At 49.8% G+C, this 27,187-nt stretch overlaps 1 protein-coding gene across 2 annotated transcripts in view; it reads left to right on the top strand.

The window, feature by feature from the left end:
* The window catches only part of LOC144752881 (H-2 class I histocompatibility antigen, Q10 alpha chain-like), a 454,909-nt gene extending 430,887 nt beyond the window's left edge, over nt 1-24,022 (top strand). For both annotated transcript variants that reach the window (XM_078640709.1, XM_078640708.1), the window contains one exon: nt 23,623-24,022. The gene's annotated coding sequence lies outside the window, so the exon portion shown is untranslated. The remainder of the gene's footprint in view (nt 1-23,622) is intronic.
* The last annotated feature ends 3,165 nt before the right edge of the window (nt 24,023-27,187 follow it).

The following is a 27,187-nucleotide window of genomic DNA, read 5'->3' as shown; positions in this document are numbered from 1 at the left end:
CTAGCATCCTATCCCGATATCCTCTGGCATTCCAGTCATGCCTCCAGCTCCCCACATCATTCAATCCTCCCCCCCCCCGAGGGATGGGTGTGCCCGCTCTTGACCCCCCTACCCCTCCAAAGTATCGCCAACCAAGGCAGTTACCTGGACCACCCCCCTTCCGGGTCCGCACAGTGTATCTTTCAACCACACCACCCTCACACAGTCCTGCAACGCCAAATCGCCTCATTCCACATCTGACCACATCCCTCATCTCCATCATGTTATGTTATGTTAAAGTTATTTTTAAAGCGCACTTACACCAGACGGTTTCATGGCGCTGTGAACAGGGGGTGGGAAAAACCAACACAGGGTCCTGGCTTTACCCCAGTAAGGCAGAGCCAAATATAACAATGCCCGTCTGGTTTTTCTATTATGCAGTCTTCAATTTCCACCTTTGTCGGAATTGCCGGTCGCGTCTAACAGTGTTTGGCGCGACCGGCAATTCCGACTGAAGGTTGTCTACCATGATTATTTTGGTCACTGGTATTTGAATAGTTTGAATCAAGTCCAGTATTGGCCACTGAATTGTTCTTTTGTGAACAGGGGGTTTCAGAACCAGCAGTGAAGAGTGATGGGAGGGCAATGCGTTATTCGTAGGCCTGGCGAAACAAGAGTGTTTTCAGGCGGGATCTAAAGTGGGAATAGGATGTAGTTAATCTAAGTTCCAGAGGGGGTGAGTTCCAACAAGAGGGGGCAAGGAAAGAAAATCTGAGACCTCCGTGTTTCTTGCGAATAAAAGTGGGAGTTGTGAGTAGAGCAAGGTGGGAGGAGCGAAGATTACGAGAGGGAAGATACCGGTGGAGCAAGGAGGAAGTAAAGGCTGGACCGAGGCCAGCCATTGCTTTAAAGGTGATACAGCCTAGTTTGAATTCGCAGCGTTTGGCCACCGGGAGCCAGTGAAGGATTTTAAGCAGGGGGCGGACATGATGGTGTCTAGGTTGGTGAAAAATGAGTCTGGCAGCCTGGTTCTGTAACAGCTGCAAACGACGGAGCTGGTAAGCAGGGATGCCAACGTAGAGTGAGTTGGCATAGTCTATGCGGGAGATGACCAGGGCCAGAAGAGCCAGGGATAAGGCCTCCATGGTTTAGAATCTAGAGATCTTTCGAATTCTGCGAAGGAGAAAGAAGCAGGATGATACCACTGCGCTAATCTGTGACTTCATGGATAGATCTTTATAAATTATAACCCCCAGGCTTTTTGCTGAATCAGCAGGGCAGGGAGGAGTGCCTAGGCGGAGGGCCAAATGTTAGAGTTCCACGGGTTGGAGGGACCTCCGGTCAAGATCAGCTCAGTCTTGTCGGGTTGAGTTTTAAATGATTGGCCGCCATCCAGTCACTAATGAGGCACATGGTGGGCTGGAAATTGTTGATTGAGTGATCTGATGGATAAATATCGAACACCAGCTGGATGTCATCTGCGTAGTTAAAAGCAGTGACCTTGCTTCCGCGCAGGGACCGAATAAAGGGAGTCAGGTACCGGTTAAAAAGAAGGGGGGAGAGGGAGGATCCCTGGGGAACACCACAGGTCAACTTTACTTTTTCCGCGGAGAAGTTGGAGAGGCGGACGGCCTGGTGTCAGTTACTAAGGAAGGAGGTAATCCACCTAAGGGCCAGCCCCTGGATGCCGGCGTCGCCGACCCGATCGATCAAGATGTTGTGGTCGACGGTGTCAAAGGCAGCCGACAAATCCAGGAGCACTAAGGCCTGGCTGATATTATGGTCCGCTCCCCTCCTAAGTTCATCCATAACTGAGAGAATAACTAACTCAGTAGAATGAGCTGGTCTAAAGCCTGCTTGTTGGGGGTCAAGGAACTGAGAATGTTCGATGAAGGAGCTAAGGAAGTTGGTAACATGGGCCTCAAGCAACTTACTAAGGTAGGGGAGCAGCGAGATGGGGTGAAAATTGCTCATTAGGGAAGGGTCAGCATTAGGTTTCTTCAGAATGGGGACGACTTCAGCTATCTTAAAGGAGTCGGGAACTGAGCCTAGTCTGAGAGAGTTATTGAGAAGTGACAGAGGGGGTTTGAAGCAGGTGGCAAAGACTTCTTGTAGGACGTGAGGTGGACAGCAATCTGTGGGGGAGCCAGAGCCTACCTTTTTTAATAGAGCCAAGAACTTGTCCTCGGATATCAGGGGTATTTGGTCCACTACCTGGGAATTTTTTATAGTGGATTCAGGGGTAGTGGGTGCTGTGGGGGACAGGATGCTGCTTTCGATTTTAGCGATCTTTTCCGTAAAGTATAAGTTGAGGGAATCACAGAGAGTTTGAGAGGGAAGGGGCTTAATTGTTACTCTGTCTGGGGTTGAAAGCATCTCAACTATGGAGAAAATATCTTTGGTCTTAGTAGCAGAGTCGGTGATTTTCAGGGAGAAATATGTCGTTTTGGCCTGGACAATTGTTTGTTTGCAATCTTTAAGCAGCGCCACAAATGAAGCTTTTTTACCAGGGGCGTAGTCTTGACTCCAGCTACGTTCAGCCTGCCTAAGTGGGAGTTTCTTATTTTTTAATTCATCCGAGAACCATCTCTGGGCATCATGGGGGCATTTTAGTTTAATTCACCTAAAAGTTGCGACAATGTCGCTGGCTGATTCGAGCCAGTGTTTAATACTGGTAGCCTGACTGTCTAAGGAGTCCTGTTCAATGAGAGATGAGGCGCTAAGTAAGGTGCAAAACTCACTAAGGTCGGCCCTGCTCCAGTTTTTTGCCGTAAGATTCCCTATGGGGACCTGTTTTGTATGGGGGGCACAGGCCAGGGAGAACGTGATGATGTAATGATCTGACCACGGACATGGACAGATTAGGGGTTGGGTGATTTCCAGATTAGAAGTCCAAACTTGGCCCAAGACATGTCCCTTAACATGCGTAGCGGACTGTATGTGTTGAATGCAGTTCATGCCAGATAGGAGATCAGTGAAGTCAGAGGAGTTGGTGCTCTCCTTTACATCTGTAGGCCAATAGTTAAAGTCGCCAATAATCAACATTTTAGAGTTATTGATTATTAATTGGGATAGCATATCGCCGAACAATAAGAGGAAACCAGGCATGTTGAGGGGGCGGTAAACAAGGACACAAATGAGAGGGGACAGGGAGGATTCAAGTCATGTAATAAGCATTCCCTGAACGTGAAAGATGCACTCCTTCGTACCTGAACAGTAAAGGCTCCTCAAGTCGCAGTCCAGCGTGAGAAATAACCTTAATGTCCTTGTCCCCACAAAACAGTCTCATTGCTCTGTTGAGCTTCCTCCGGCCTTTTCAATAGCCCCATTTTTCATTGCACCCCTCCATATTTTCCTGGGGACAAACTTAGTCCAGGCAATGCAAGTCCCTGCAAGCCTGTTTTTTAGTACTTCCAAGTCCCTCTGCATCACCTGTAAGAGCGCCAAACCCGACAGCTGGACCAAATCATTCTCCCCCAAGTGTATGATCAGTAAGTCCGGGCATCCCTTCTGGGGAACCATCTTTGCGAGCCAAGGCAATAGTGCCCCCCATCGCATCCCCCCCTTTCCCCACCAGTGCACCTCATGCTGTTGTCCTTTGAGTCCCAGGTTAAGGCCGTACACCTGTTGCTCTGCGTACTTGGATGCCCAGTGAACTAAGGAATGCACCACAATCCATGTGACAGTCTTGGCCCCCGGTTCAACCATGCAACCTACGAAAGAGAAATATGTTAGAAGAAGGCCTAACAGCAACACAAAACTTCAAACTGGTAAGCCACACCCACACACTCCTCCCTTCCGCACATACCGCTCACAGCACCTACACTTCCACCTCCCAATCTGCCGAATCCTATTCCAAGATCACCCCAAATGGGCCGCCGCTGTCACAGCTCCAATGCGGAAAGAGTGAGTCCCAAAACCAGTGGCTCTAGCCCCAAACTCCGCAAAGCCATGCGCAACACCATCAACAACTGCCCCGACGTCACCCTCGATCCAGACCTGTGACAGAATATTTCGCCAGACGCGCCCTGCGATGCAGCCAAAAAAATCCTCCTTTCACAAGCCGGACACACACCCTCCCCACCCGTCATGCACAGCCAGACCCACTTGCCCCGGCCCAACTGATCCGTCCCTCTGAATTCCCCAACCAAATCCCCAGACGCACGCCGTCCAATCTGATCTCATCATACCTCCTGCCACATACCTCCTGCCACACATTGACCGCGTGCCCAATAATTCAGACACCCGAAAAGCCCCAAAGAACATCCAAACCATGCACAACCGAAAAATCCGCACCTCAAAAGAGTCATAACAACATTCCGGCGAACCAATAACTCAAACGTAACTGCCTCCCGCAACACCCTCCTCTCCTTTGTCCCTCCCTACCCCAACCTCTGAGCATCCTACTTAAAATCACATCCTTCGTAGGATCAAACCCTAAAAACAAGCTACAGTAAAAAGACACTCCTGCCAGTTTTCCAGATATAGTCGCAGTATATAGTCAATACAACACAACACAAACTGCCGGACACCCTGCTCCACTGCCGCGCAGTCCCCCAGAACAGAATCCTCACGCCAACCCATAAAAGAGCCAAACTCCGCCCAGGTCAGTTGGTATGTCCTTCTCATGGTATCAGCAATAGAATGTTCAACTAGACCTATTACTCTCACTCCCCCAAGGCCCAGATGCCGTTTGGCAGCTCGGTCTTGCACTGATCCTCTCCTGGTGCCAAACGCCAGAACCGCTGCCACTGCGAACAAGACAAATCATCCGCAATGTCATTATTCGCTCCAGGGACATGTTTGGCTCTAAAAACCACATTCAATCGTAAGCATTTCAGCATGAAACTCCTCAGTAATCTCAGCACTCTCAGATCCCTGGCCTTCTGGCGGTTAACCAGCTCAACCACAGTCATGTTATCCACATGGAAGAGCACTGATCTGTGCTGAAACTCAGGACCCCACACCCCCAGCACCACCAGCAAAGGAAAGAATTCTAGAAAGGCAATGCTCCCCCCCTGTTTCAACCTATGAGCCGGCCAGCTCTCTGCACACCACTTGCCATTCCAGAAAATCACAAAACCAGCTGCCCCGGCTGCATCAGAGTAAATTCGACATTGCCAAACCGCCCTCTCGTTATCAAAGTCCAGGGACACTCCGTTGAAATCCGTCAAGAACGACAGCCAAGTCCTCAAGTCTGCCCGAACCCCCATGGAGATCCGAACCCTGTGGTGTGGAAGTACGGCCCCCGACATGACCATGCCGAGCCGCCGGTAGAACGTCCGTCCCACCCTGAATACCCTGCACGCGAAATTCAGGAAACCCAGCAGCCGTTGCACTGCCCTCAAAGCAATCCTCTTCTCACTGATCGCCCACAACAGGCACTCCTGAATTTCCGTCACCTTTGCCGCGGGAAGCCGAGCCAGCCAGTGCATGGAATCTAGCTCAATCCCAAGGAACGTCAGGCTGCAACTGGGGTCAGCTGTCTTTTCAGGGGCTAGGGGGACACCAAAGTGCATCAACATCTCCTGGAAACGTGACAGAGCCCTGCCACAGTTCCCAGAGTGGTAGTGAGTGACGTCCCGATGCCCACTGAACCGTGTGAAGGCCTATTGCAAGAAGGTGCTGAAGAGTTCGAAAAGCGCGCAAGAAATAGCACACCCCATGGGCAAAACCTTGTCCACGTAGATGGCACCTCCGAATTGCATTCCCAGGAGCGAGAAATCCGCGGGGTGTATAGGCAGCAGGCGGAAAGATGACTTGATATCACATTTCACCAGCTCCACCCCCTGCCCACACACACTCACTAGGCGGATCGCATCGTCCACCGACGCATAAAGCACCCTCGAGTCCTCTTCAGCGATGAAATCGTTCACGGATTGACCTTCAGGCCACGAGAGATGGTGTATCATCCGAAACTCACCCTCTTCCTTCATGGGCACCACCCCCAGTGGAGAAATGATTAGGGCATCCGTCGGCCAGTCGCTAAACGGGCCAGCTATCCTCCCTTCCTCCACCTCCTTCTTCAATTTGGCAGCCACCTCTCCTGGCAACTCCTTTGATGACTTGAAATTCGCTGCCCACCTCCTCACTCTGGGACCTTGATAGCCCCCTAAAGCCCTCTGTGAAACCCCACTGAATTCGCAACGCAGCCTCCTGATCGGGGTAACACGAGAGCCACGGGGCCATCGCCTCCACCTTAACCGGTGTAAACGCCCTTCTGCCCAGCCTGTCCCCTTCCCTTCGCGTTCCGCCACTGTTCCGAGGGGGTGACCAGGGTAAGACACTGTGTAAGGGCATGATTACCTCCGCACTTGGAGCACTTGTGCTTAAATTTACAAGGGTAGCGCGAGCAATAGCCTCTGTTGTAGCTCCAACAGGCTCCTGTGTTATAACTGCCCGGCTTGGTGACTTGACCAGTGGTAACGGCACCTGCGGCAGCCCCTCATCCGCCCCACTGTGGGCGGGACACTGCGGAAAGGACCGATAAGCCACGGGCAAACCGCTGGCAGTATGGGTAGATGCCGACGAGTGCATGGATGCCATCCATTGCATCCACAATTCCTGGTCCACCTCACCCCAATGCTTGTCAGGATTAGTGCAAACCCTAGCCCTGAACTCCTCATCATAGCTCAGCCACGCAAAACCACCGAACTGCATTTGGGCCTTCCTTATTATGTCCATGTACTTCACTAAAGCAATGGCCCTATCCAGGTGCTTCTCGCAGTAAATACTAGCGTAGATGAGAAATGCCGAAGTCCAATTTTCCATTGTCACAGGGATCCTGGGCCACCAGGTCAACTCCCACTCCTCCTCGGAACCCTCCTTCGCCTGCACCTCCCTGTGCAAAAACGTACACACGTCCACATATTCGTGTTTCCAAATCCTACCCCTAATCTTGTCTGACAGGTGAGACCCCAGGGGCATAGCCAGCCCGATGTAGGGGAGCTTCTTCTGATGTTTGTCATCCGCCTTGTCCCCTCTATCGTCCTTCGCATCCACCTTGTCAGTCTGGACCTCAGCCGTAGAAACAGACTTATCATCCAACTGTTTGTCCCCCAGTGGCAGCCCACCCTTAGGCGTCCCTTCGAACTCCCGGACAGACCCATCCCCAATGCCCACTGACCTACACGCTTTTTTCTTACTCCCTTTTGTCCCACCATCCCGCGCTGCCCACCAAGTCCCCTCACCTGATAGCGATGAGTGCAGCTCTCCGGGCCGTCCTCTGGGGATAGAAACCTTGGCCGCCTTCGCCTTCTCCTTGCCCTTCGATGGCCTAGGAACCTGTAAGACACCAAGGCCACTGTTGTCCTTCACTCCCCCTGTCCAGTCATCATCATCTCTCACCTCCCCGTGCTCAAGCTCCTCAGTCTCATTCTCGTAGTCCAACTCCACCACCGGATCCACATCCACTGGCGACCACAACACCTCTTTCACTGCCCTCTTCACACCTTTACTCTTCACAGCATTCTCTCCCCGACCCCCAGACACACCCGCTGCTGATGCCCGTTCCCGCGTCGGAGGGATGGCCGCCATGGACCGCCCTGCTTGCTTTCAGCCGGCATCTCGGGGCTGTCTTGTGCCCCGCCAGGCCACCCCGAATTTTGCCAACAGCCACCGGCTGGGAACCGCACCCGCTCCCCATGTCGATCCAACCTGAGTGGACCCCGGCACCATCGGGCCTCAAAGCCGTCCTGGCCGTCCCTGACCCCACCTGCTGGCCCTTACTACCCTTTGCACTCCTGGACTTGCCTTTCGCTAACCTTGCAGCCTCTTCCTGCTCTGCCCACCACTCCTGCTCAGATGTAGGAGTCGGGGGCCCCTCTACCTCATCCCCCCAAACCGCGCCAACCCGGGCCGCAGACTGTTCAGCCCATCTCGCCTCATTAAGCTGCTCAAGCAGACGTTGTTCCTGGAACCTGTCGTCCCACGCTAGGTCCCCCCAAATCGGGAGGGGAGGGGGCGGGCAATAGCCCTGGTACCCCACTCCAGGCGGCAATAACCAGTCCTGCGGCCCCCCTGCTCAGTGCCCCCACTCAGCACTGGGGCACCCACATTGTCTGCCCCACCTTAGCCTCATTCCGAACAGCCTCCCCTGCACCCCCTGCTGAGGCCGGAGTGTGGACTCTGGAGCCTCTAGAAAGGTCAATGGTGGCATCCTCCCATTGCCTCCAATCTGCCTCCCTCTCTGCAGGAGCAGGAGCATGTAATGGGGCCTGTCGCGATGAGCCCCCTTTCCCCCCTCCCCTCCCACCAACAACTCACTTCCAGGTGCCTCCATCGCGTCTACGTGCTGAAAAAGTAGCGTCCCCTGCCCTCCCCCTCCCGCTCATCCTTCGCCGCTCGCTGCTCCTCCGCGAGCACCCGCCCGCCCATTGTCCCGTCCGGCCCTTGAGCCACAAACTCTAGCTACGGGAAGACCATATGCGGGCCCAGGCTCTTCCGCCTGCCTCTGCGGGCAGGCTCGCGCCGAGCCCCACCCTGCCCTCTTACAGACGCCTGCAATCCCGGTGGTGGCGCGTCCTCCTGGCATGCAAGGACAGCCGCCGCCACTCCCGCTGAGGCCGCCCGCGGGGCCCGAGAGAAACCCACCCACGCCTCCCCAAGGACGCCGGGCCGAAGGAGATCTTCCCGCCCCGCGCGCCCCAACAACAGCAGGGCTGCCATCACCTCATCTGCGGACACACCCGCCATGTCCGGACTGACGACTCCGTGCCGGAGGAGCTCCCCGAGCCACCGACCAGTGGCCCTTGAACCGCTGCACCACGAGGAACCACACCGGGAGCTGCAAAGCGCCTTCTGGACCAAAGGAAGTAAGCTCCACCAAATCCGCTTTATCAGCACACGTAAAGGCCCTAACCACTCAACCCTACACTAACTAACCCTTTCAATAACCTCCTTCCTGATGGTGCCGAGCGCAGGAAGAGGAAGTTGCCTTCCTCCCCTGCGCTCTTATACCCATCCCCTAACTCCACCCCTTCCCCCTGCCTGGTCCTACCCTTGCGCGAATGATCCCGGGGAAGACTAGTCTGCGACAGTTCACCAAAGATCCTTTCCAGCTCTTTCCAGGATGGGGTGGGGCCATGGAGGCTTGTTTCCACCTCACGCTGTGACGAGTTAGGAAATGGGAGGGTGGGTGCAGTGATACACAGCACACCCTCGCTGATTGACAAGCAGCCTCGGAAACCTAGGGCTTCTGCTTAAAGCGCCCAGGCTGTTTCCAATCAGCGGGGCTGCAGTGCGTCATCCGGGGCAGTGCCTTACAATGTTGTAAGACACCGGTGGTCAGGGCTGAAGACAGGTAAATTCTCCGACGACCGGCACATGCGCTCTAGCAAAGGTGCCTATTAAAAGTGCCTAGCTTTGCCTGACCCTCGTGCAGAGCGAGGATCATAGATGTAATTAATTAAACATACGTAAAAAGAAATGCCAGATGGCAACTGAGGCAGAAATTGAAGCGGGTTGGAGCCCTGCCACCCTAATCAAGAAACCAACCCTGGACACGCGACTGAATGCCACATCGCGCCGCAAGCAAGGAGTGCGTCACTCAAAGTGACCAACCCTGCCAAGCATAACTGAACGGAGGCAGGATCAGAGCCACGACGGCATAGCCTTGAGATGCAAGCACGACACCCTCGAGTTAAGAGCAGAGAAGCATCGCAAGAACCCTGAGTATGGGAAGGGGCCGCCAATAGGCCCTCAAGGTGAAGAACGTCCTGCCAACAGGATAGACCTGCGACAGGTCCGCAGAAATGTGAAGACCGTCCCAAGAACTGGACGCGACCAGCGAGATGTCCATGTGGCGCAAACACGAGACAGGTGGCAGTATGCCACATCCAAGTGAGGACCTGGTTGGAAGGAGGAAAAGAGAATGGCAGGATGCCACTCAGCGAGGAAGAAAGAACAGTGGCACAATGGCACACCACCACAGGCGCGCAAGGAAGAACAGAGAAGAGCGAGAGGACAGAGGACTCGTGCCAGCACTGGGGAAGCTGTTCATCAGCTCACGCCAGCCACCGGAGTGCAGAGACATCAATGGAGACAGCTTCGCAGGAGCACCAGCCGTAAGTGGCTAGCAAGAGCATTCTGCGTCCAGGCTCCATGATTCCAACAGGTATTATTGAGAGACAATTTCAATTATGTATGCTGAAAGACATTACTGAGAACAGAGACAAGGAGTCAAAATGGATTTTGAAGAAAGGTGGTATTATTCACCAAGGACAAGGGGTATTAGATGTACATTTACAGTTAGGAACAGCACTGTAAAGATTAGATCTTATGACAACCCAGTGGCACTTGGTGCAAGGTGCTATATACAGTTTAAAGTGAAATAAAAAAGTGCAAGTGCTTAAAAAACAGCATTTGGTGGCGCATAGAGTATATAGTATACATCAATTACAGCTTCAATCACAATTCAAGTTACAATCACTTGGAAAGGGTTAGTTTCTTGTAAGAGCTGAATGTGTCATATGCGTCTTTTAATTCAAGCTGTGTGGTCGACGGCGTTTCGATCCCCTTTGGTCGGGATCGTCATCAGGACGGGGTTGTCGATAAATACAGTGCTGTGGAAGGATGAAGGGTAGAGTGAATAGGGTTCGCCTGGGGGGCGGGAAGTGAGGGTGCAGCAGCACTCAAGGGGACTAACTCGTAAAGGTATACTGTGTTTAGGGAATGGGGGTGGTGGTGGCCAGACAGGGAAGAAGAGTGATATTGGGGGTGCCTATTGTGCAGGTTGGGAAAAATATCTAGGTGGGAAAGTGTTCCACAATAATAAATGATTGGATGAACACTTACAGGAAGCCAGGCAGGGATGCGTGGCTTGTGGCATTCATGGGAACTTTGCGCCGATAGCTAGAGGAAAGAAGGAAGGTATAAATATAGGCACGATTGTGTGAGAATAACCAAGGCCGCCGGGGGAGTTACTACCTGGTCGCGGTGAGGTCCTGGGTCTGCTCACGTAGTTGGGCAGCGTCTGTGTGAAGGGAGACAGATAGCGTGTGGTCAATCGGGAGAAATGCCACCGTTTGTGAAACAGGCGTGCAATTGAGCAGCGCGAGCTAAGGGCGTAGTCTCTGTTCAGGAGAGAAGCGCTTACCTGAAGATTTGAGGGCACAGAAGGCGGAGACTCATCTGGCGAGGGTAGTCAGCAATGAATGCGATAACAGACCGCATCTGCACCGTGTACTTGGCGATATGAAGCCGCGCGGGGGAGGCGGGGAAGTGGGCGTGTGCCGGGGGCGGGATCTGCAACTGAATGCAGATGTGTCGCGAGGTGATTGGAGTGATGCTGGGAGGCGGGCGGGGTCAGGGCGGGGAGGCGAGCGGTTCCTAAGGAAACCGGAGAAACAGGAAGTGTCAGAGCAAGGGCGGACACATTGGTGGGGGGGCGAGACACATGATTGCACAAAAATGCCTTAGTTACAAATCAAAGTGAAAGCAAAAAACACAGTAGCTGTAGCACACATTGAAAAATCAGTTAGCGCTAGGAGGCAAGGTTCTGAGTTACGTTTGTGATGTCAACAACATAGATTCGCAATATTACTGGTTAATTAAAACGGAGTTTAACATAAAGAAGGTCAAGGTATAAAACCGGGTGGTTAATTACAGAGTCACAATATGGGTGGGACAGAGCCTCTCATACAAGGAGGGGACTAGATTTCAGCAGTGGTCAATCACCAGGTTACAGTACAGGGATAATATTTATCTAAGACCATTGGTGTTGACCCAGGGCGTGTACGCAAGGGGGCAAGGGGTTAGATGGAAATAGTGCTGGTCCATTCGTCAAGGGTATTGAGCCCATGATTCACCGAGTCCACCCTCGCGATCCATTTACATTCGGCTCTGTTGAGCAGGGCAGTCATGTTACCTCCTCTGAGGGGTAAGGTGGGTTTCTCAATGACTTGCCATCTGAGATCCGAGTCCATGTGGGAGTGCTCAATGAAATGTGAGACCAGGGGTGCTGTGAGTACCTTGCAGTTGATTCTGCTCTTGTGTTGTATGATCCGTAGTTTCACCATTTGGGTTGTCTGACCGATGTAGATCAGGTCACATGGGCGTCGGATAGCGTAAATAACGTTTTGGGTCTTGCAGTTGGACTGATGGGTGAGATGGTGTGTTTGGTCTTTATATTTGAATTCCTTGGTGTTAGATGTCAACTCGCACACGCTGCATGATTGGCATTTGAAATGCCCGATGACCGGGGGCAGGCCCCATGCCGCTGTGATGGTGTTTTTTTCGGTGCCGGAAGTCGGCCAAGTAATGGCACGAACGAGGTGGTTGGCAATGTTGTTACCTCTCTTGTATGAGAACAATGGTGGTTCATTAAATTGTTCCTCTGATCGTAGAACAGTCCAGTTCTTTTTGATTATTTTTGCTACTTTATTGCTGTCTGGGCTGAAGACTGAGACAAAGGGAATCCTCTTCAGAGTAGGTTTGTTAAGGTTTGGCTTCAGTAGGTCCTCCCGGTGGTTGTACCATGCCCTTTTCTTGGCCTGCTTAACCAGTCGTCTGGGGTATCCCCTGTTGATCAATTTGGAGCCTAAGATGTCCGCTTCTCTAAAGTAATCCTTTCTCCATTTGCAATTTCTCCGAATGCGGAGGAATTGGCCAAATGGGAGACCATCACGTAGGCCTCTGGGGTGGTTACTTGAGTAGTGCAACAAGGTGTTGCGTTCAGTTGGTTTGCGGTACAGTACTGTTCCAATTTTGCCTTCTTCCGCATGTGTAGTTACATCAAGGAAGTGTAGATCGTTGGTTTTGGTTTCGTGGGTGAATTTAAGGTGTTCCTGAGAAGAATTTAGCCAGTCAATGCAAGGTTGTAGAGAGTTGGCTGAGCCATTCCAAAATAATAAAATATCGTCGATGTATCGACGCCACAGGTGGATCTGGGGTCGATGTGGATTGATTTGGTTGAGGAATAGTGATTTCTCAAGGGCATGTACATAAAGGATGGCAAAATTAGGAGCAAAGCAAGCCCCCATCGCTACTCCCTTGATTTGTAGGTAGTAGGTATTCTTGTACATAAAGTAGTTGTTTTGCAGTGCCACTCTAAGAAGGTCCATTATGAAATCAGTTGGAGTTTTGGATGGTTGTGGTCTGGAGTTCAGAAGATTTTTGATAACCTCGAGTCCTTCACAGTGGGGAATGTTCGTATAGAGGGACTCGATGTCCAGACTGGCCATGATTTGATTGTCCATATCGAACGGTTGGTCTTCGATCGTGTTAATTAGATCCATCGTGTCCCGGATGTAGGTGTCTGTGATGGGTACAAACTCTTTAATCATAGAGTCCACATATTTGCCAAGGGGTTCCAAGATGGAGCCGCACCCTGATACAATCGGGCGGCCAGGAGGGTTTCTGGCATCTTTGTGTATTTTTGGAAGTACGTAAAGGATCGGGGTCCTAGGGTGTTGGTTGTTCAGGAACTCAAATTCTTTTTTGGTGATGATGTTGTTGTCCCTTGCCGAGGTAGTTATGGAGAGAATCTTTTGTCTAATGTCTGTTAATGGATCTTTAGTCAGAGCACGGTAATGGTCGTGGTTCGTGAGTTGACGTTCCACCTCTCGATCATACTCGGTATTGTTGAGGACAACGATACCTCCTCCCTTGTCCGCGGGTTTGATGACTATCCCCGGATTATTTTGGAGAGTGGTAAGTGCTTCTTTTTCTTCTCGTGGCAAGTTGTAGGGGACGTAGCGTGGAGAGGTCTTGAGTTCCATGACTTCTTTAAGGACCAGCTTTTCAAAGGCCAAAATTTCGGGTGGCATGTGGTGCGAGGGAGGATTAAAGGTTGAGGGGGGACGAAAAGGGGAGACTTCTACCCAACTGGTGTCTGGTTTGTCCGAGAAGAAGTATTTAAGTCTGATTCTTCTGAAGAATTTCAGGAGGTCAGCTTGGAGATCCAGGAAATTTGTTCTGACCGTTGGCACGAAGGAGAGACCACGTGACAGAAGTTTCGTTTCAAGAGGTGTCAGGTTGTGGTCCGACAGGTTGAAGATGGGGATGGATGTTACTGTATTTGTGGTTCCCGTGTTCATTGTTGTGGTTGTCCCCACTGGTAGTATCGGTTGCGGGTTTGTCTGTTGCCCGGTGTTGGAGGCTGGTACTGCTTGGCCCTTGTTTGACGATTTTGTGGTTGTGGATGTTGGCCGCGACCTCGGCCCCGTCCTAAAAAACCAGGAGGGAGTAGTGGCTGTGGGCCGGAGGTGCTGGCGTCTGTGTCTTCGCCTGAGCTGTTTGAGGAAACTGAAAAGGTAACACGCTGGTTGTTTCTGTAGCGGCCCCAATTTTGTGATCTGGGCTGGTTCTGATGTGTATTATAGAACTCCTCGTTCAGATAAGGGTATGTATTTTCATTCTTATAGTTTTTTATATCTTTCTCAATTTTATTGATCTTCTTGTTGACCTCGAAGGTGTTAAAGGTTGCGATAGAATTGTGTATTTTTTCCAGGAGGTTTTTTGCGTCAGTGATGGTAGAATCTTCTAGGATGCGTTTTTCCAGTTCTTCAATTTCTTGAAGTTCTTGGCGGCTATGTTCTATCGCTGTGTCTATTCCCAAGACCATCCAGTGGCGAGAGCAGGTCGTCGCTAGGTGGCTAAAGCTGACACGAAACTTGGGGTCCTGTGTGAATATCGCCGGGGTGTTCCGGATTTGTAGGCCTAGAGGAATTACACCAGACCGTAGGTAATCTGTAAGCATACGTGCATGTAGATCCGTTCTGATCTGTTTCTTCTTTAGTTTCTCCAGTTGATCCAAAAGGACTCGGGAGGAGTTGGGGGTAGTGGGGGTAGATGTAGACTGTTGAGGGCCTGACAATAATGAGGGCCCCGTAAGTCTAGATTGGATGTATTCCTCTGAGTAAGTGAGGGACTCCTTGGACATCTTGTGCAGGCCAGGGGGTCCTGGGCAGATGTGTACCTAAATTAATGGGGTAAACCAGATCGAGTACACAGAGGTACTCCTCTCGCAGCGAGAAGGCTGCTCCTAATAGTTATAGGAAGAACAGGAGGAAACCCATAAACCACGTTGGGATGGGTATGTTGTGTAAACAAAAACAAGTTCCCAACAGGTATTATTGAGAGACAATTTCAATTATGTATGCTGAAAGACATTACTGAGAACAGAGACAAGGAGTCAAAATGGATTTTGAAGAAAGGTGGTATTATTCACCAAGGACAAGGGGTATTAGATGTACATTTACAGTTAGGAACAGCACTGTAAAGATTAGATCTTATGACAACCCAGTGGCACTTGGTGCAAGGTGCTATATACAGTTTAAAGTGAAATAAAAAAGTGCAAGTGCTTAAAAAACAGCATTTGGTGGCGCATAGAGTATATAGTATACATCAATTACAGCTTCAATCACAATTCAAGTTACAATCACTTGGAAAGGGTTAGTTTCTTGTAAGAGCTGAATGTGTCATATGCGTCTTTTAATTCAAGCTGTGTGGTCGACGGCGTTTCGATCCCCTTTGGTCGGGATCGTCATCAGGACGGGGTTGTCGATAAATACAGTGCTGTGGAAGGATGAAGGGTAGAGTGAATAGGGTTCGCCTGGGGGGCGGGAAGTGAGGGTGCAGTAGCACTCAAGGGGACTAACTCGTAAAGGTATACTGTGTTTAGGGAATGGGGGTGGTGGTGGCCAGACAGGGAAGAAGAGTGATATTGGGGGTGCCTATTGTGCAGGTTGGGAAAAATATCTAGGTGGGAAAATGTTCCACAATAATAAATGATTGGATGAACACTTACAGGAAGCCAGGCAGGGATGCGTGGCTTGTGGCATTCATGGGAACTTTGCGCCGATAGCTAGAGGAAAAAAGGAAGGTATAAATATAGGCACGATTGTGTGAGAATAACCAAGGCCGCCGGGGGAGTTACTACCTGGTCGCGGTGAGGTCCTGGGTCTGCTCACGTAGTTGGGCAGCGTCTGTGTGAAGGGAGACAGATAGCGTGTGGTCAATCGGGAGAAATGCCACCGTTTGTGAAACAGGCGTGCAATTGAGCAGCGCGAGCTAAGGGCGTAGTCTCTGTTCAGGAGAGAAGCGCTTACCTGAAGATTTGAGGGCACAGAAGGCGGAGGTTGTTTTTTGCTTTCACTTTGATTTGTAACTAAGGCATTTTTGTGCAATCATGTGTCTCGCCCCCCCACCAATGTGTCCGCCCTTGCTCTGACACTTCCTGTTTCTCCGGTTTCCTTAGGAACCGCTCGCCTCCCCGCCCTGACCCCGCCCGCCTCCCAGCATCACTCCAATCACCTCGCGACACATCTGCATTCAGTTGCAGATCCCGCCCCCGGCACACGCCCACTTCCCCGCCTCCCCCGCGCGGCTTCATATCGCCAAGTACACGGTGCAGATGCGGTCTGTTATCGCATTCATTGCTGACTACCCTCGCCAGATGAGTCTCCGCCTTCTGTGCCCTCAAATCTTCAGGTAAGCGCTTCTCTCCTGAACAGAGACTACGCCCTTAGCTCGCGCTGCTCAATTGCACGCCTGTTTCACAAACGGTGGCATTTCTCCCGATTGACCACACGCTATCTGTCTCCCTTCACACAGACGCTGCCCAACTACGTGAGCAGACCCAGGACCTCACCGCGACCAGGTAGTAACTCCCCCGGCGGCCTTGGTTATTCTCACACAATCGTGCCTATATTTATACCTTCCTTTTTTCCTCTAGCTATCGGCGCAAAGTTCCCATGAATGCCACAAGCCACGCATCCCTGCCTGGCTTCCTGTAAGTGTTCATCCAATCATTTATTATTGTGGAACACTTTCCCACCTAGATATTTTTCCCAACCTGCACAATAGGCACCCCCAATATCACTCTTCTTCCCTGTCTGGCCACCACCACCCCCATTCCCTAAACACAGTATACCTTTACGAGTTAGTCCCCTTGAGTGCTGCTGCACCCTCACTTCCCGCCCCCCAGGCGAACCCTATTCACTCTACCCTTCATCCTTCCACAGCACTGTATTTATCGACAACCCCGTCCTGATGACGATCCCGACCAAAGGGGATCGAAACGCCGTCGACCACACAGCTTGAATTAAAAGACGCATATGACACATTCAGCTCTTACAAGAAACTAACCCTTTCCAAGTGATTGTAACTTGAATTGTGATTGAAGCTGTAATTGATGTATACTATATACTCTATGCGCCACCAAATGCTGTTTTTTAAGCACTTGCACTTTTTTATTTCACTTTAAACTGTATATAGCACCTTGCACCAAGTGCCACTGGGTTGTCATAAGATCTAATCTTTACAGTGCTGTTCCTAACTGTAAATGTACATCTAATACCCCTTGTCCTTGGTGAATAATACCACCTTTCTTCAAAATCCATTTTGACTCCTTGTCTCTGTTCTCAGTAATGTCTTTCAGCATACATAATTGAAATTGTCTCTCAATAATACCTGTTGGGAACTTGTTTTTGTTTACACAACATACCCATCCCAACGTGGTTTATGGGTTTCCTCCTGTTCTTCCTATAACCAGGCTCCATGATTGGCATATGGATGTATGCCGTTATAACGCATACTTTTACTCCGCAGACCATTACAACGCGACTTTTACTCCGCATACCGTTACAACGCATAGCGCCTTGGGGCGCTGGATAGTGGTAAGTATAATTTACTATTCTAACTCCAGTCCCCGTGGACCCTAGGGAAGGTGTTGGATAGTAAATTATACTTATACCCTATCCTAGAGCGCCCCCCAGCGCAATGCGTTGTAATGGTATGCGGAGTAATGGTCGCGTTGTAATGGTAGTGCGGAGTAAAAGATCCGTTGTAACGGGTGTATACCTTGGCATATCAACCGTCCTCTCACCTGTCACCAGCTGCTTGGTATTGATAGCACCACGCCTAGCAGACAACAGCAAGTGGCCACGAAGTCTCTCTAGTCCTCCTCACTCCACAAGGTCACTCAAGGCAAGAGATCGCCGCCTGTGTCCCAACCGAAGGAAAATGACTGTGTTTGTCATCGTCATCCAGGTGCATCATCACCAAGGACGTCAAAGGAGCATCGCACCATGAGAGTGGATCCCAACACTCCAGACAACTGGAGTTCAACGAGGAGAGCCACCAAGGAACCATCGGTGTGCCTCTGTCAACCTCAAGCCTACCGAAGTAAAGCATACCCGAACATTGGAATATCCACCCTTGGGGTTACACGAGGCTTAGCCGTGACCCTGTTGAGAATTCTACAGCGAACCCTCAGAGCGACCTACGAAAGCCCTGCACAGCTCACGCAGTCACATGGCAATCCAGAGGCAAGAGCCTCGATGGAGTTCCTGTGAGAGGGGAATCCGAATAGGAGAGATGTATCTGCAGCAGCTCCATGACATGTACGGCAAGCATGCAGGTCACAGTCGAAGACTGGTCACCCAAAGACCATCGGAAGAAGAGATAGAACCTGAGTACTGACGGCGAGAACACCTAGACTGAGACACCACGCTCTCCGGCTACATGAGCGATTATGCTGTGGTACTGTTAGCAGTTCCTCAGTGACGCCTACGCGCGGCCTACACGAAGCCCGCGCAGTCATCACGGTTCCATGGCAGCCCGGTAGGAAGGCCCTCCAGGAGACTCCAGTGAGAGAGGAGTCCAGGCAAGAGAGGCAAGTCTGAAGGTGCTCGGCTGTCAGGAGCTGGAAAGATCATCAAGTATGTTGCTTCCAAGGAAAGTTCTCATTCACCAAGATCATCCTCAATAGCTGTTGGTTTGTCGTCCACCGGAACCAGAGCACCTGCAAGATCTCTGGAGTGGACTCCACCACCGCTCCTAATGCACTGATATTAGAACTTTGTAAATAGACTCCAACACCGCAAGACCAGGCCGGTCTGAACCTCATCGCCGAGGCGGACCAAAGCTTCCTGACCGTGTGGTCCAGAACTCCAGCACCGCCCAGCAGACAGCCTGAAGAGAGTTATTGGTGCTGTGTATTGTTGTTTGTTTTCTTTATAGGTTGGACTTTTGTTTACTTCCTTCATTAAAGTTTGGGAGGGATGTAGTGTCCTGCTGGACACGTTCTAGTGTTCCATCTCTGTCGCACCCCACACTGAACACACACCCATCACAGACGTCACCGGTCAGGTAACCTTGTTAATAAAAGGGGCCTGGCGCAAGGGCCCTAAGCCAGTTCCAGTACACCACTATGATGTGTCTGTGTCATCCTTAGCAGCATGTGGACCCAGGGTCCACATCACTACATATGTGTCCCTTTTCCTTGCTGGGACACTGATGCTGGTACATGTGGTGAGACGCCTCACATGGGGCCACACTACCAGTCAGGTATGCACGGAGTTACGCCGAGAGGCATAGGCAGGGCTGGGCTCATCGGCCGGATTAGGCTGGGTGTAAAGTTGTTTCCTTCCTACCTCAACAGCGGCAGGAGGTACAGAGTGCCTCGGTCTGTACTCCCACCATGAGGAATGGTGAGTCGGCTGCTACCGCGCACACGGGATAAGATCCGCTTGTCGTCATTGTGGTGTCTTGGGCCTTAGGCCCACATGCTTTGCAAATGACCACACAGACACAACGTACTTGGGTGCTGTAACTGGCCCAGGGCACGTGCACCGGACCCTTTTATTTGCATGGTCACCCAACTGGTGATGCCTGTGATGGGTGGGTGTTAGTGTAAGTGTTGTACAGGGTGAAACGCTAGAACGTGTCTAGCTGGACACTACAGTAGTCAACGCACAAATCTCGCTCCCTTTCCAAGTCACGGAGCCACCTGCTGCCCCAGTCACGAGGCTGTTCCTGTGAAAAGTCCAGCTCCTGATTGAAGTTTTCTGGTAAGTCTTCAATCGAAGAGGTGCCATTATGCAGGAACGTGAAGCAGGACTCGATCTCATCCCACCATTCGATGTCCACTGAGAGGGCGTGAGGGATTCAAGCTGAAGACTTCAACCCTCTGGTGTTGCCAGAATATGACCTGGTCTTGAAGTTGGTTTCGATGGGTCCCTGGGGCGTCAATGACACTGCAGAAAATAGTAGCTTTCAAAGAAGCATGCTGCATATTTTTCATGCACTTCCAGCTCTTACTGGCATGGCTTTGGGCCCCACAGCGCCACAGGGGTCCCCAGTTTCGCATCTGCCAATGGGTCTGTCCTCGACTGCTCCCTTCAGACCTATTCCTCCTGGGTCTGCTTTGATGTTAGTGCAGACTTCTACTCTGGCACAAAGGTTCAGCTCCTTCCATGCCGATGCTGAATCTGGCCCAGTGTCCAGTCTCGATGCCGGTCTCTGACCTCGAACGAACGTGAGCCCTCTCCACTCTACGAGATAACAAAGATTCATCTGATCATTCTTCAGCCGACACCAATCCCAGACCTCTGCCAGAACGCCAGTACTACCCAAGGCTAGAAGCTTTCTTTGGATCTGATTCTGATGCAGTTTAAGAAATACCTCTTGTTCCTCATGACACTGAATATGATGAGCAGAGGTATCATTTACTTACCCATCATTGCACTAATGATGGCTTATAATTAGACTTACAAAATGCCAGTGGGGCTGATCCATCCCCTGAAACAGATCTGGACTCTTTACTTGGGGCACCAGCGCCTCTTGCAGGAGTGGAAACGGCGTCTGGAGTGGACCAGGAGGGTCCGGGGTGCTCCTCTTTTGAAAGGGAGCAAAGGCCAGTCTGGAGCAACCAGACCAGCAGTGGAAGTTTCAAAGTTCGTCGTCTAGGAGGCCACTAGTCAGCCGGCAAGTGACCAGACAACGCGTCTAGCAGCAAACAAGCACTAACGACTAGGTCCCTCCCCTGGGTGGGACCAGGAAGGGGGGTGGCTACACCCCCTATCCTTTGTCCGGCTTCCCACCAGAGCAGGGGCAGGGATGCCCCAGCAACTGGTTTGAGCCGGTGTATGCACCGGACACCTTGTGTGCCCCAGGCATGTCTCATTCCTTTCAGGCCGGTCCTACCCAATACACAAAATCCTGTTTGGGGTGGTGCTAGCACCTCCCAAGGCAGGAAACCCTTTGTCCAAGCCACCCTCGCTGGAAGGACTCCCAGCAGCAGGAGGTCAGACTTGTGTCTGTGGTGGCAGCATCCATTTTGTGATTCCAAGGCTCGAGTTAACCTTAACCGGGGTTCCACAGTCACATACATGTCGTGTCCCTCTAGAAGGGTGGAATGCTACCCCCGTCGCCAGGATTGGCGAGGGGGTAGTATTCCAATTCGTATGACACCTTACTCGACATGTTTTGATAATGTTATACCAAAGTTAGCATTCAACCGCGAGGATTATAATGCACTTAAGAGTATCTGGTATAGCGTTATCATGGAACAGCTATTAGGACTTGTTTCCGCAAGCTGCAGACGGGCTCAGCTCATGCCAGAGCACCATCTCACACAATTCCAAGCACTCTGCCTTCAGGATTGATAAGGCCTGCCATAGGAGTGACTGTTAGGAATATATGCGTCCATTTTGGGGTTAGATATAGGTATACTATATCTACAGCAAAGGGTGATTACACCACCTTGCCCCAGCTGTCAAGCAGCCAGTTGTGTCAGTTTTGGATGGCCAGCCTGGGGTGGCATAATACATGCTTCAGCCCCTGGTAGGCCCTGGGTACACCTATGCCCTGGGCACCTAAGGTACACTGTACAGGGTCTGATAAGGTGACCAAGTATCCAATTAGATATGTACCTAAGGTACATGGAGTCCATTTTACAGAGAGAGCAGGAAGCCTGGGGTCCTGAATAGCAGGATCCCAGGCCAACTAAGTCTAAAACCAGCTAAACACTAGGCAAAAAGTTGGGGGTAACCATAGTCAGATATCCACCTTCCTACACAGATTTCCTGAATAAACAGAAGACATCAGAACGACTGGGTATTTCAGGCATCTACCATTAAGGTGAACCCAAATTCTTTTCCGACCAATCCTCTGAATAGAGTCAAACCTAATTGATGCTTTTGAAGAGAACATGTTCTACTAGACCATCTTTGCCCTCAGAGCTCTCAACACAGTGAGCTTCTTTGGTGGGTACACCCATGCTTTGTGGAATCATGGCCATCAAGATCTAAGCTGCTGTCCGGAAGACCTCAGGACTTAGCTAGCCAATGTAATGCAAGATGGCCAGGACACAGCCTAGTATGTTCTGCATGCCAGCCTGGACACTGCACGGTGCATAGGTAAAGTTGTTGGCACCAGTGTCTTGCTTAGAAGGCACACACCAGCGAGATCAACCAGGTTTTCAGGAGATGTAAAAGCGCCCCTTATGGATATGCCTTTTGATGCATCTCGATTGTTTGAGAGAAAGCTGTTTCGACACAAGTATAATTCAGATAGTCTCGCCACAACACGGTCTTTGGGGCTCTTGTATCCAACTAAACAGTTTCACGAACAGTAGAGAAATTTCAGAGTCTACGCTAGTGCCAGCCCTCACAACCTGTCCCGGAGGATGGAGCCCGTCCTTTTGGGGCAGAGGTTGTGCTGGCGTCTAAGGCTGTTCCTCAAGCAGGAGCTGCAATCCTTCAGCTTCTCGCCCCGCTGCAGCAGATGCCAGGCTGCTCTAGGTTGCTCTCAAAGGTACATGCCCAGCTGCAAGGGCCAGGATACAGAATTTTCTCCCAGGCTGGAGATCCATCACCCCTGATGGGGATGGATCCATTACTTAGACCAGTGGGTCTTGAAAATGATCTAAAAGGACTACACCCTGCCTTTCATTTACTCCCCTCCCCCTCTTCCCCCAACACCAGAGCAACTTTCAAAGGATCACTCTGCAATCTTGTTGCAGAAACTCAAACATCTCCTCAATAAAGGTGTCATTGAGTGGGTGCTGAACTCTGCGAAAGAGAAGGGGTGTTATTCACGCTACTTCTTCATTCTGAAGAAAGGCTGAAGCCTCAGGCTTATATTGGACTTCCGGCCACTGAGTACCTTTCTGCAGACAGAGAAATCCAGATGCTCATTCATTCTACTCAGATTCTTTCTTTTCTGGACTCTGCTCACATCTCACTTATCCCCATCCCCTTTAGTAGTAAGATGGACCCTTTTTGTAGCCATTCACTCCAGTTCCGCTCTATTTACTACAAAAATGTATGGGCAGAGGCTCCACAGGTGGGGTGTAAAACCCTGCACATAGGCAGTGCAGAGTCATAACACTCCAACCATAGTTTGTGAATTGCTTATGTTTTGTTGCACTACAAAACATAAGCAACGTGCAGATTGTGAATCAGGCCCTGAGATGTGAATACTGAAAAGTAGTAAACATACTCAAAAGTGTAAACTTATTCAAAAGTGTAAACTTACTCAAAAGTGTAAACTTACTCAAAAGTTTAAACTTACTCAAAAGTGTAAACTTACTCAAAAGTTTAAACTTACTCAAAAGTTTAAACTTACTCAAAAGTACAGCAGACCTTTAGGGTTGATGAGCTTTTCAAGACAGAAATCGCCTGTTATTTTTTTTTGCTCGGATTCTGGTATTGGGAATAGAAGGATCCGTTCCTGCCTGTTACTCACAGCATCCCTAGGCGGCTCAACACAGAGTACAAAGTAAAAATGGAAGGCAAAGATGTTCAGTGATATTCAGTGTATTCATGTTTTTCCTGCACTGTTACTTATAATCTGTTCTCTGGCTGAGGCTGGGGCTCTCACCATACAAACCTCTGACCTTCAGTCTTTCTGTTACAGATCCGAGCCCTGGGGTTTGAGGCTCCATCAGCATCTTCAGGAAGGAGGGAGCATCCTTTGACTGAGACGAGGAATCCATCCCTGGGCCCCTGTTAGCCTTCGCTCCTGAATGCGGCATCAGCGCTGTTCCTTCTTGAGCCCGAGCGCTTGCCTCTGTGGCCCTCTTCTGGCTTCCATGGGAACTTCAACTTTATTGTTATAATTCTGCCCTTGAGCATAAAATGGTGGTGGGGGAGATAGTATTGAACACTCTGAGATTGTTTGAACTGAGGAAAATGTTATTTGTCATATATTTTGATGTATTTGCCTGGGAGTCATATATCATGAAATAACATATCATTCTTACTTTTAGTTTTAATTTTTATATTTTCAGACACATTTAACTTTTGTGCATTAACAAACAGCAACATTTAATGCTTTTGGCTTTTTATTTTTATAGCCAAGTTCAGTAGATCACTTTCATGAAACATCAACTTTCCATGTATTTCCCATAATGCCCTTCACCCGTGTGTGCATCAGATTCCTGTACCTTGCGAATATCTTTGAGTACTGAAATCAGAGATTTGAACTGTGAGTGAGGGATCTCTTGTTACAAGGCATTTGAACTGTGAGTGAGGGATCCCTTGTTACAAGGCATTTGAACTGTGAGTGAGGGATCTCTTGTTACAAGGCATTTGAACTGTGAGTGAGGGATCCCTTGTTACAAAGCATTTGAACTGTGAGTGAGGGATCTCTTGTTACAAGGCATTTGAACTGTGAGTGAGGGATCCCTTGTTACAAAGCATTTGAACTGTGAGTGAGGGATCCCTTGTTACAAGGCATTTGAACTGTGAGTGAGGGATCTCTTGTTACCAAGCATTTGAACTGTGAGTGAGGGATCTCTTGTTACAAAGCATTTGAACTGTGAGTGAGGGATCCCTTGTTACAAGGCATTTGAACTGTGAGTGAGGGATCCCTTGTTACAAGGCATTTGAACTGTGAGTGAGGGATCCCTTGTTACAAGGCATTTGAACTGTGAGTGAGGGATCCCTTGTTACAAGGCATTTGAACTGTGAGTGAGGGATCTCTTGTTACCAAGCATTTGAACTGTGAGTGAGGGATCTCTTGTTACCAAGCATTTGAACTGTGAGTGAGGGATCCCTTGTTACAAGGCATTTGAACTGTGAGTGAGGGATCCCTTGTTACAAGGGATTTGAACTGTGAGTGAGGGATCCCTTGTTACAAGGGATTTGAACTGTGAGTGAGGGATCTCTTGTTACCAAGCATTTGAACTGTGAGTGAGGGATCTCTTGTTACAAAGCATTTGAACTGTGAGTGAGGGATCCCTTGTTACAAGGCATTTGAACTGTGAGTGAGGGATCCCTTGTTACAAGGCATTTGAACTGTGAGTGAGGGATCTCTTGTTACAAGGCATTTGAACTGTGAGTGAGGGATCCCTTGTTACAAAGCATTTGAACTGTGAGTGAGGGATCTCTTGTTACAAGGCATTTGAACTGTGAGTGAGGGATCCCTTGTTACAAAGCATTTGAACTGTGAGTGAGGGATCCCTTGTTACAAAGCATTTGAACTGTGAGTGAGGGATCTCTTGTTACAAGGCATTTGAACTGTGAGTGAGGGATCTCTTGTTACCAAGCATTTGAACTGTGAGTGAGGGATCTCTTGTTACAAGGCATTTGAACTGTGAGTGAGGGATCCCTTGTTACAAGGCATTTGAACTGTGAGTGAGGGATCTCTTGTTACAAAGCATTTGAACTGTGAGTGAGGGATCTCTTGTTACAAAGCATTTGAACTGTGAGTGAGGGATCCCTTGTTACAAAGCATTTGAACTGTGAGTGAGGGATCTCTTGTTACCAAGCATTTGAACTGTGAGTGAGGGATCTCTTGTTACAAAGCATTTGAACTGTGAGTGAGGGATCCCTTGTTACAAGGGATTTGAACTGTGAGTGAGGGATCTCTTGTTACCAAGCATTTGAACTGTGAGTGAGGGATCCCTTGTTACAAGGGATTTGAACTGTGAGTGAGGGATCCCTTGTTACAAGGCATTTGAACTGTGAGTGAGGGATCTCTTGTTACAAGGGATTTGAACTGTGAGTGAGGGATCCCTTGTTACAAGGCATTTGAACTGTGAGTGAGGGATCTCTTGTTACCAAGCATTTGAACTGTGAGTGAGGGATCTCTTGTTACAAGGCATTTGAACTGTGAGTGAGGGATCCCTTGTTACAAGGCATTTGAACTGTGAGTGAGGGATCTCTTGTTACAAGGCATTTGAACTGTGAGTGAGGGATCCCTTGTTACAAAGCATTTGAACTGTGAGTGAGGGATCCCTTGTTACAAGGGATTTGAACTGTGAGTGAGGGATCTCTTGTTACAAAGCATTTGAACTGTGAGTGAGGGATCTCTTGTTACAAGGGATTTGAACTGTGAGTGAGGGATCCCTTGTTACAAGGCATTTGAACTGTGAGTGAGGGATCTCTTGTTACCAAGCATTTGAACTGTGAGTGAGGGATCTCTTGTTACAAGGCATTTGAACTGTGAGTGAGGGATCCCTTGTTACAAGGCATTTGAACTGTGAGTGAGGGATCTCTTGTTACAAGGCATTTGAACTGTGAGTGAGGGATCCCTTGTTACAAAGCATTTGAACTGTGAGTGAGGGATCTCTTGTTACAAGGGATTTGAACTGTGAGTGAGGGATCTCTTGTTACCAAGCATTTGAACTGTGAGTGAGGGATCTCTTGTTACAAAGCATTTGAACTGTGAGTGAGGGATCTCTTGTTACAAGGGATTTGAACTGTGAGTGAGGGATCCCTTGTTACAAGGCATTTGAACTGTGAGTGAGGGATCTCTTGTTACCAAGCATTTGAACTGTGAGTGAGGGATCTCTTGTTACAAAGCATTTGAACTGTGAGTGAGGGATCTCTTGTTACAAGGGATTTGAACTGTGAGTGAGGGATCCCTTGTTACAAGGCATTTGAACTGTGAGTGAGGGATCCCTTGTTACAAGGCATTTGAACTGTGAGTGAGGGATCCCTTGTTACAAGGCATTTGAACTGTGAGTGAGGGATCCCTTGTTACAAGGCATTTGAACTGTGAGTGAGGGATCTCTTGTTACCAAGCATTTGAACGGTGAGTGAGGGATCTCTTGTTACCAAGCATTTGAACTGTGAGTGAGGAATCTCTTGTTACAAAGCATTTGAACTGTGAGTGAGGGATCCCTTGTTACAAGGCATTTGAACTGTGAGTGAGGGATCCCTTGTTACAAGGCATTTGAACTGTGAGTGAGGGATCCCTTGTTACAAGGCATTTGAACTGTGAGTGAGGGATCCCTTGTTACAAGGCATTTGAACTGTGAGTGAGGGATCTCTTGTTACCAAGCATTTGAACTGTGAGTGAGGGATCCCTTGTTACAAGGCATTTGAACTGTGAGTGAGGGATCTCTTGGTACAAGGCATTTGAACTGTGAGTGAGGGATCCCTTGTTACAAGGCATTTGAACTGTGAGTGAGGGATCCCTTGTTACAAGGCATTTGAACTGTGAGTGAGGGATCTCTTGTTACCAAGCATTTGAA

The sequence above is a fragment of the Lissotriton helveticus genome, chromosome 5_1 (assembly GCF_964261635.1).
Source record: "Lissotriton helveticus chromosome 5_1, aLisHel1.1, whole genome shotgun sequence".
Taxonomy (NCBI): domain Eukaryota; kingdom Metazoa; phylum Chordata; class Amphibia; order Caudata; family Salamandridae; genus Lissotriton; species Lissotriton helveticus.
This window is presented reverse-complemented; position numbering and strand designations above follow the sequence as displayed.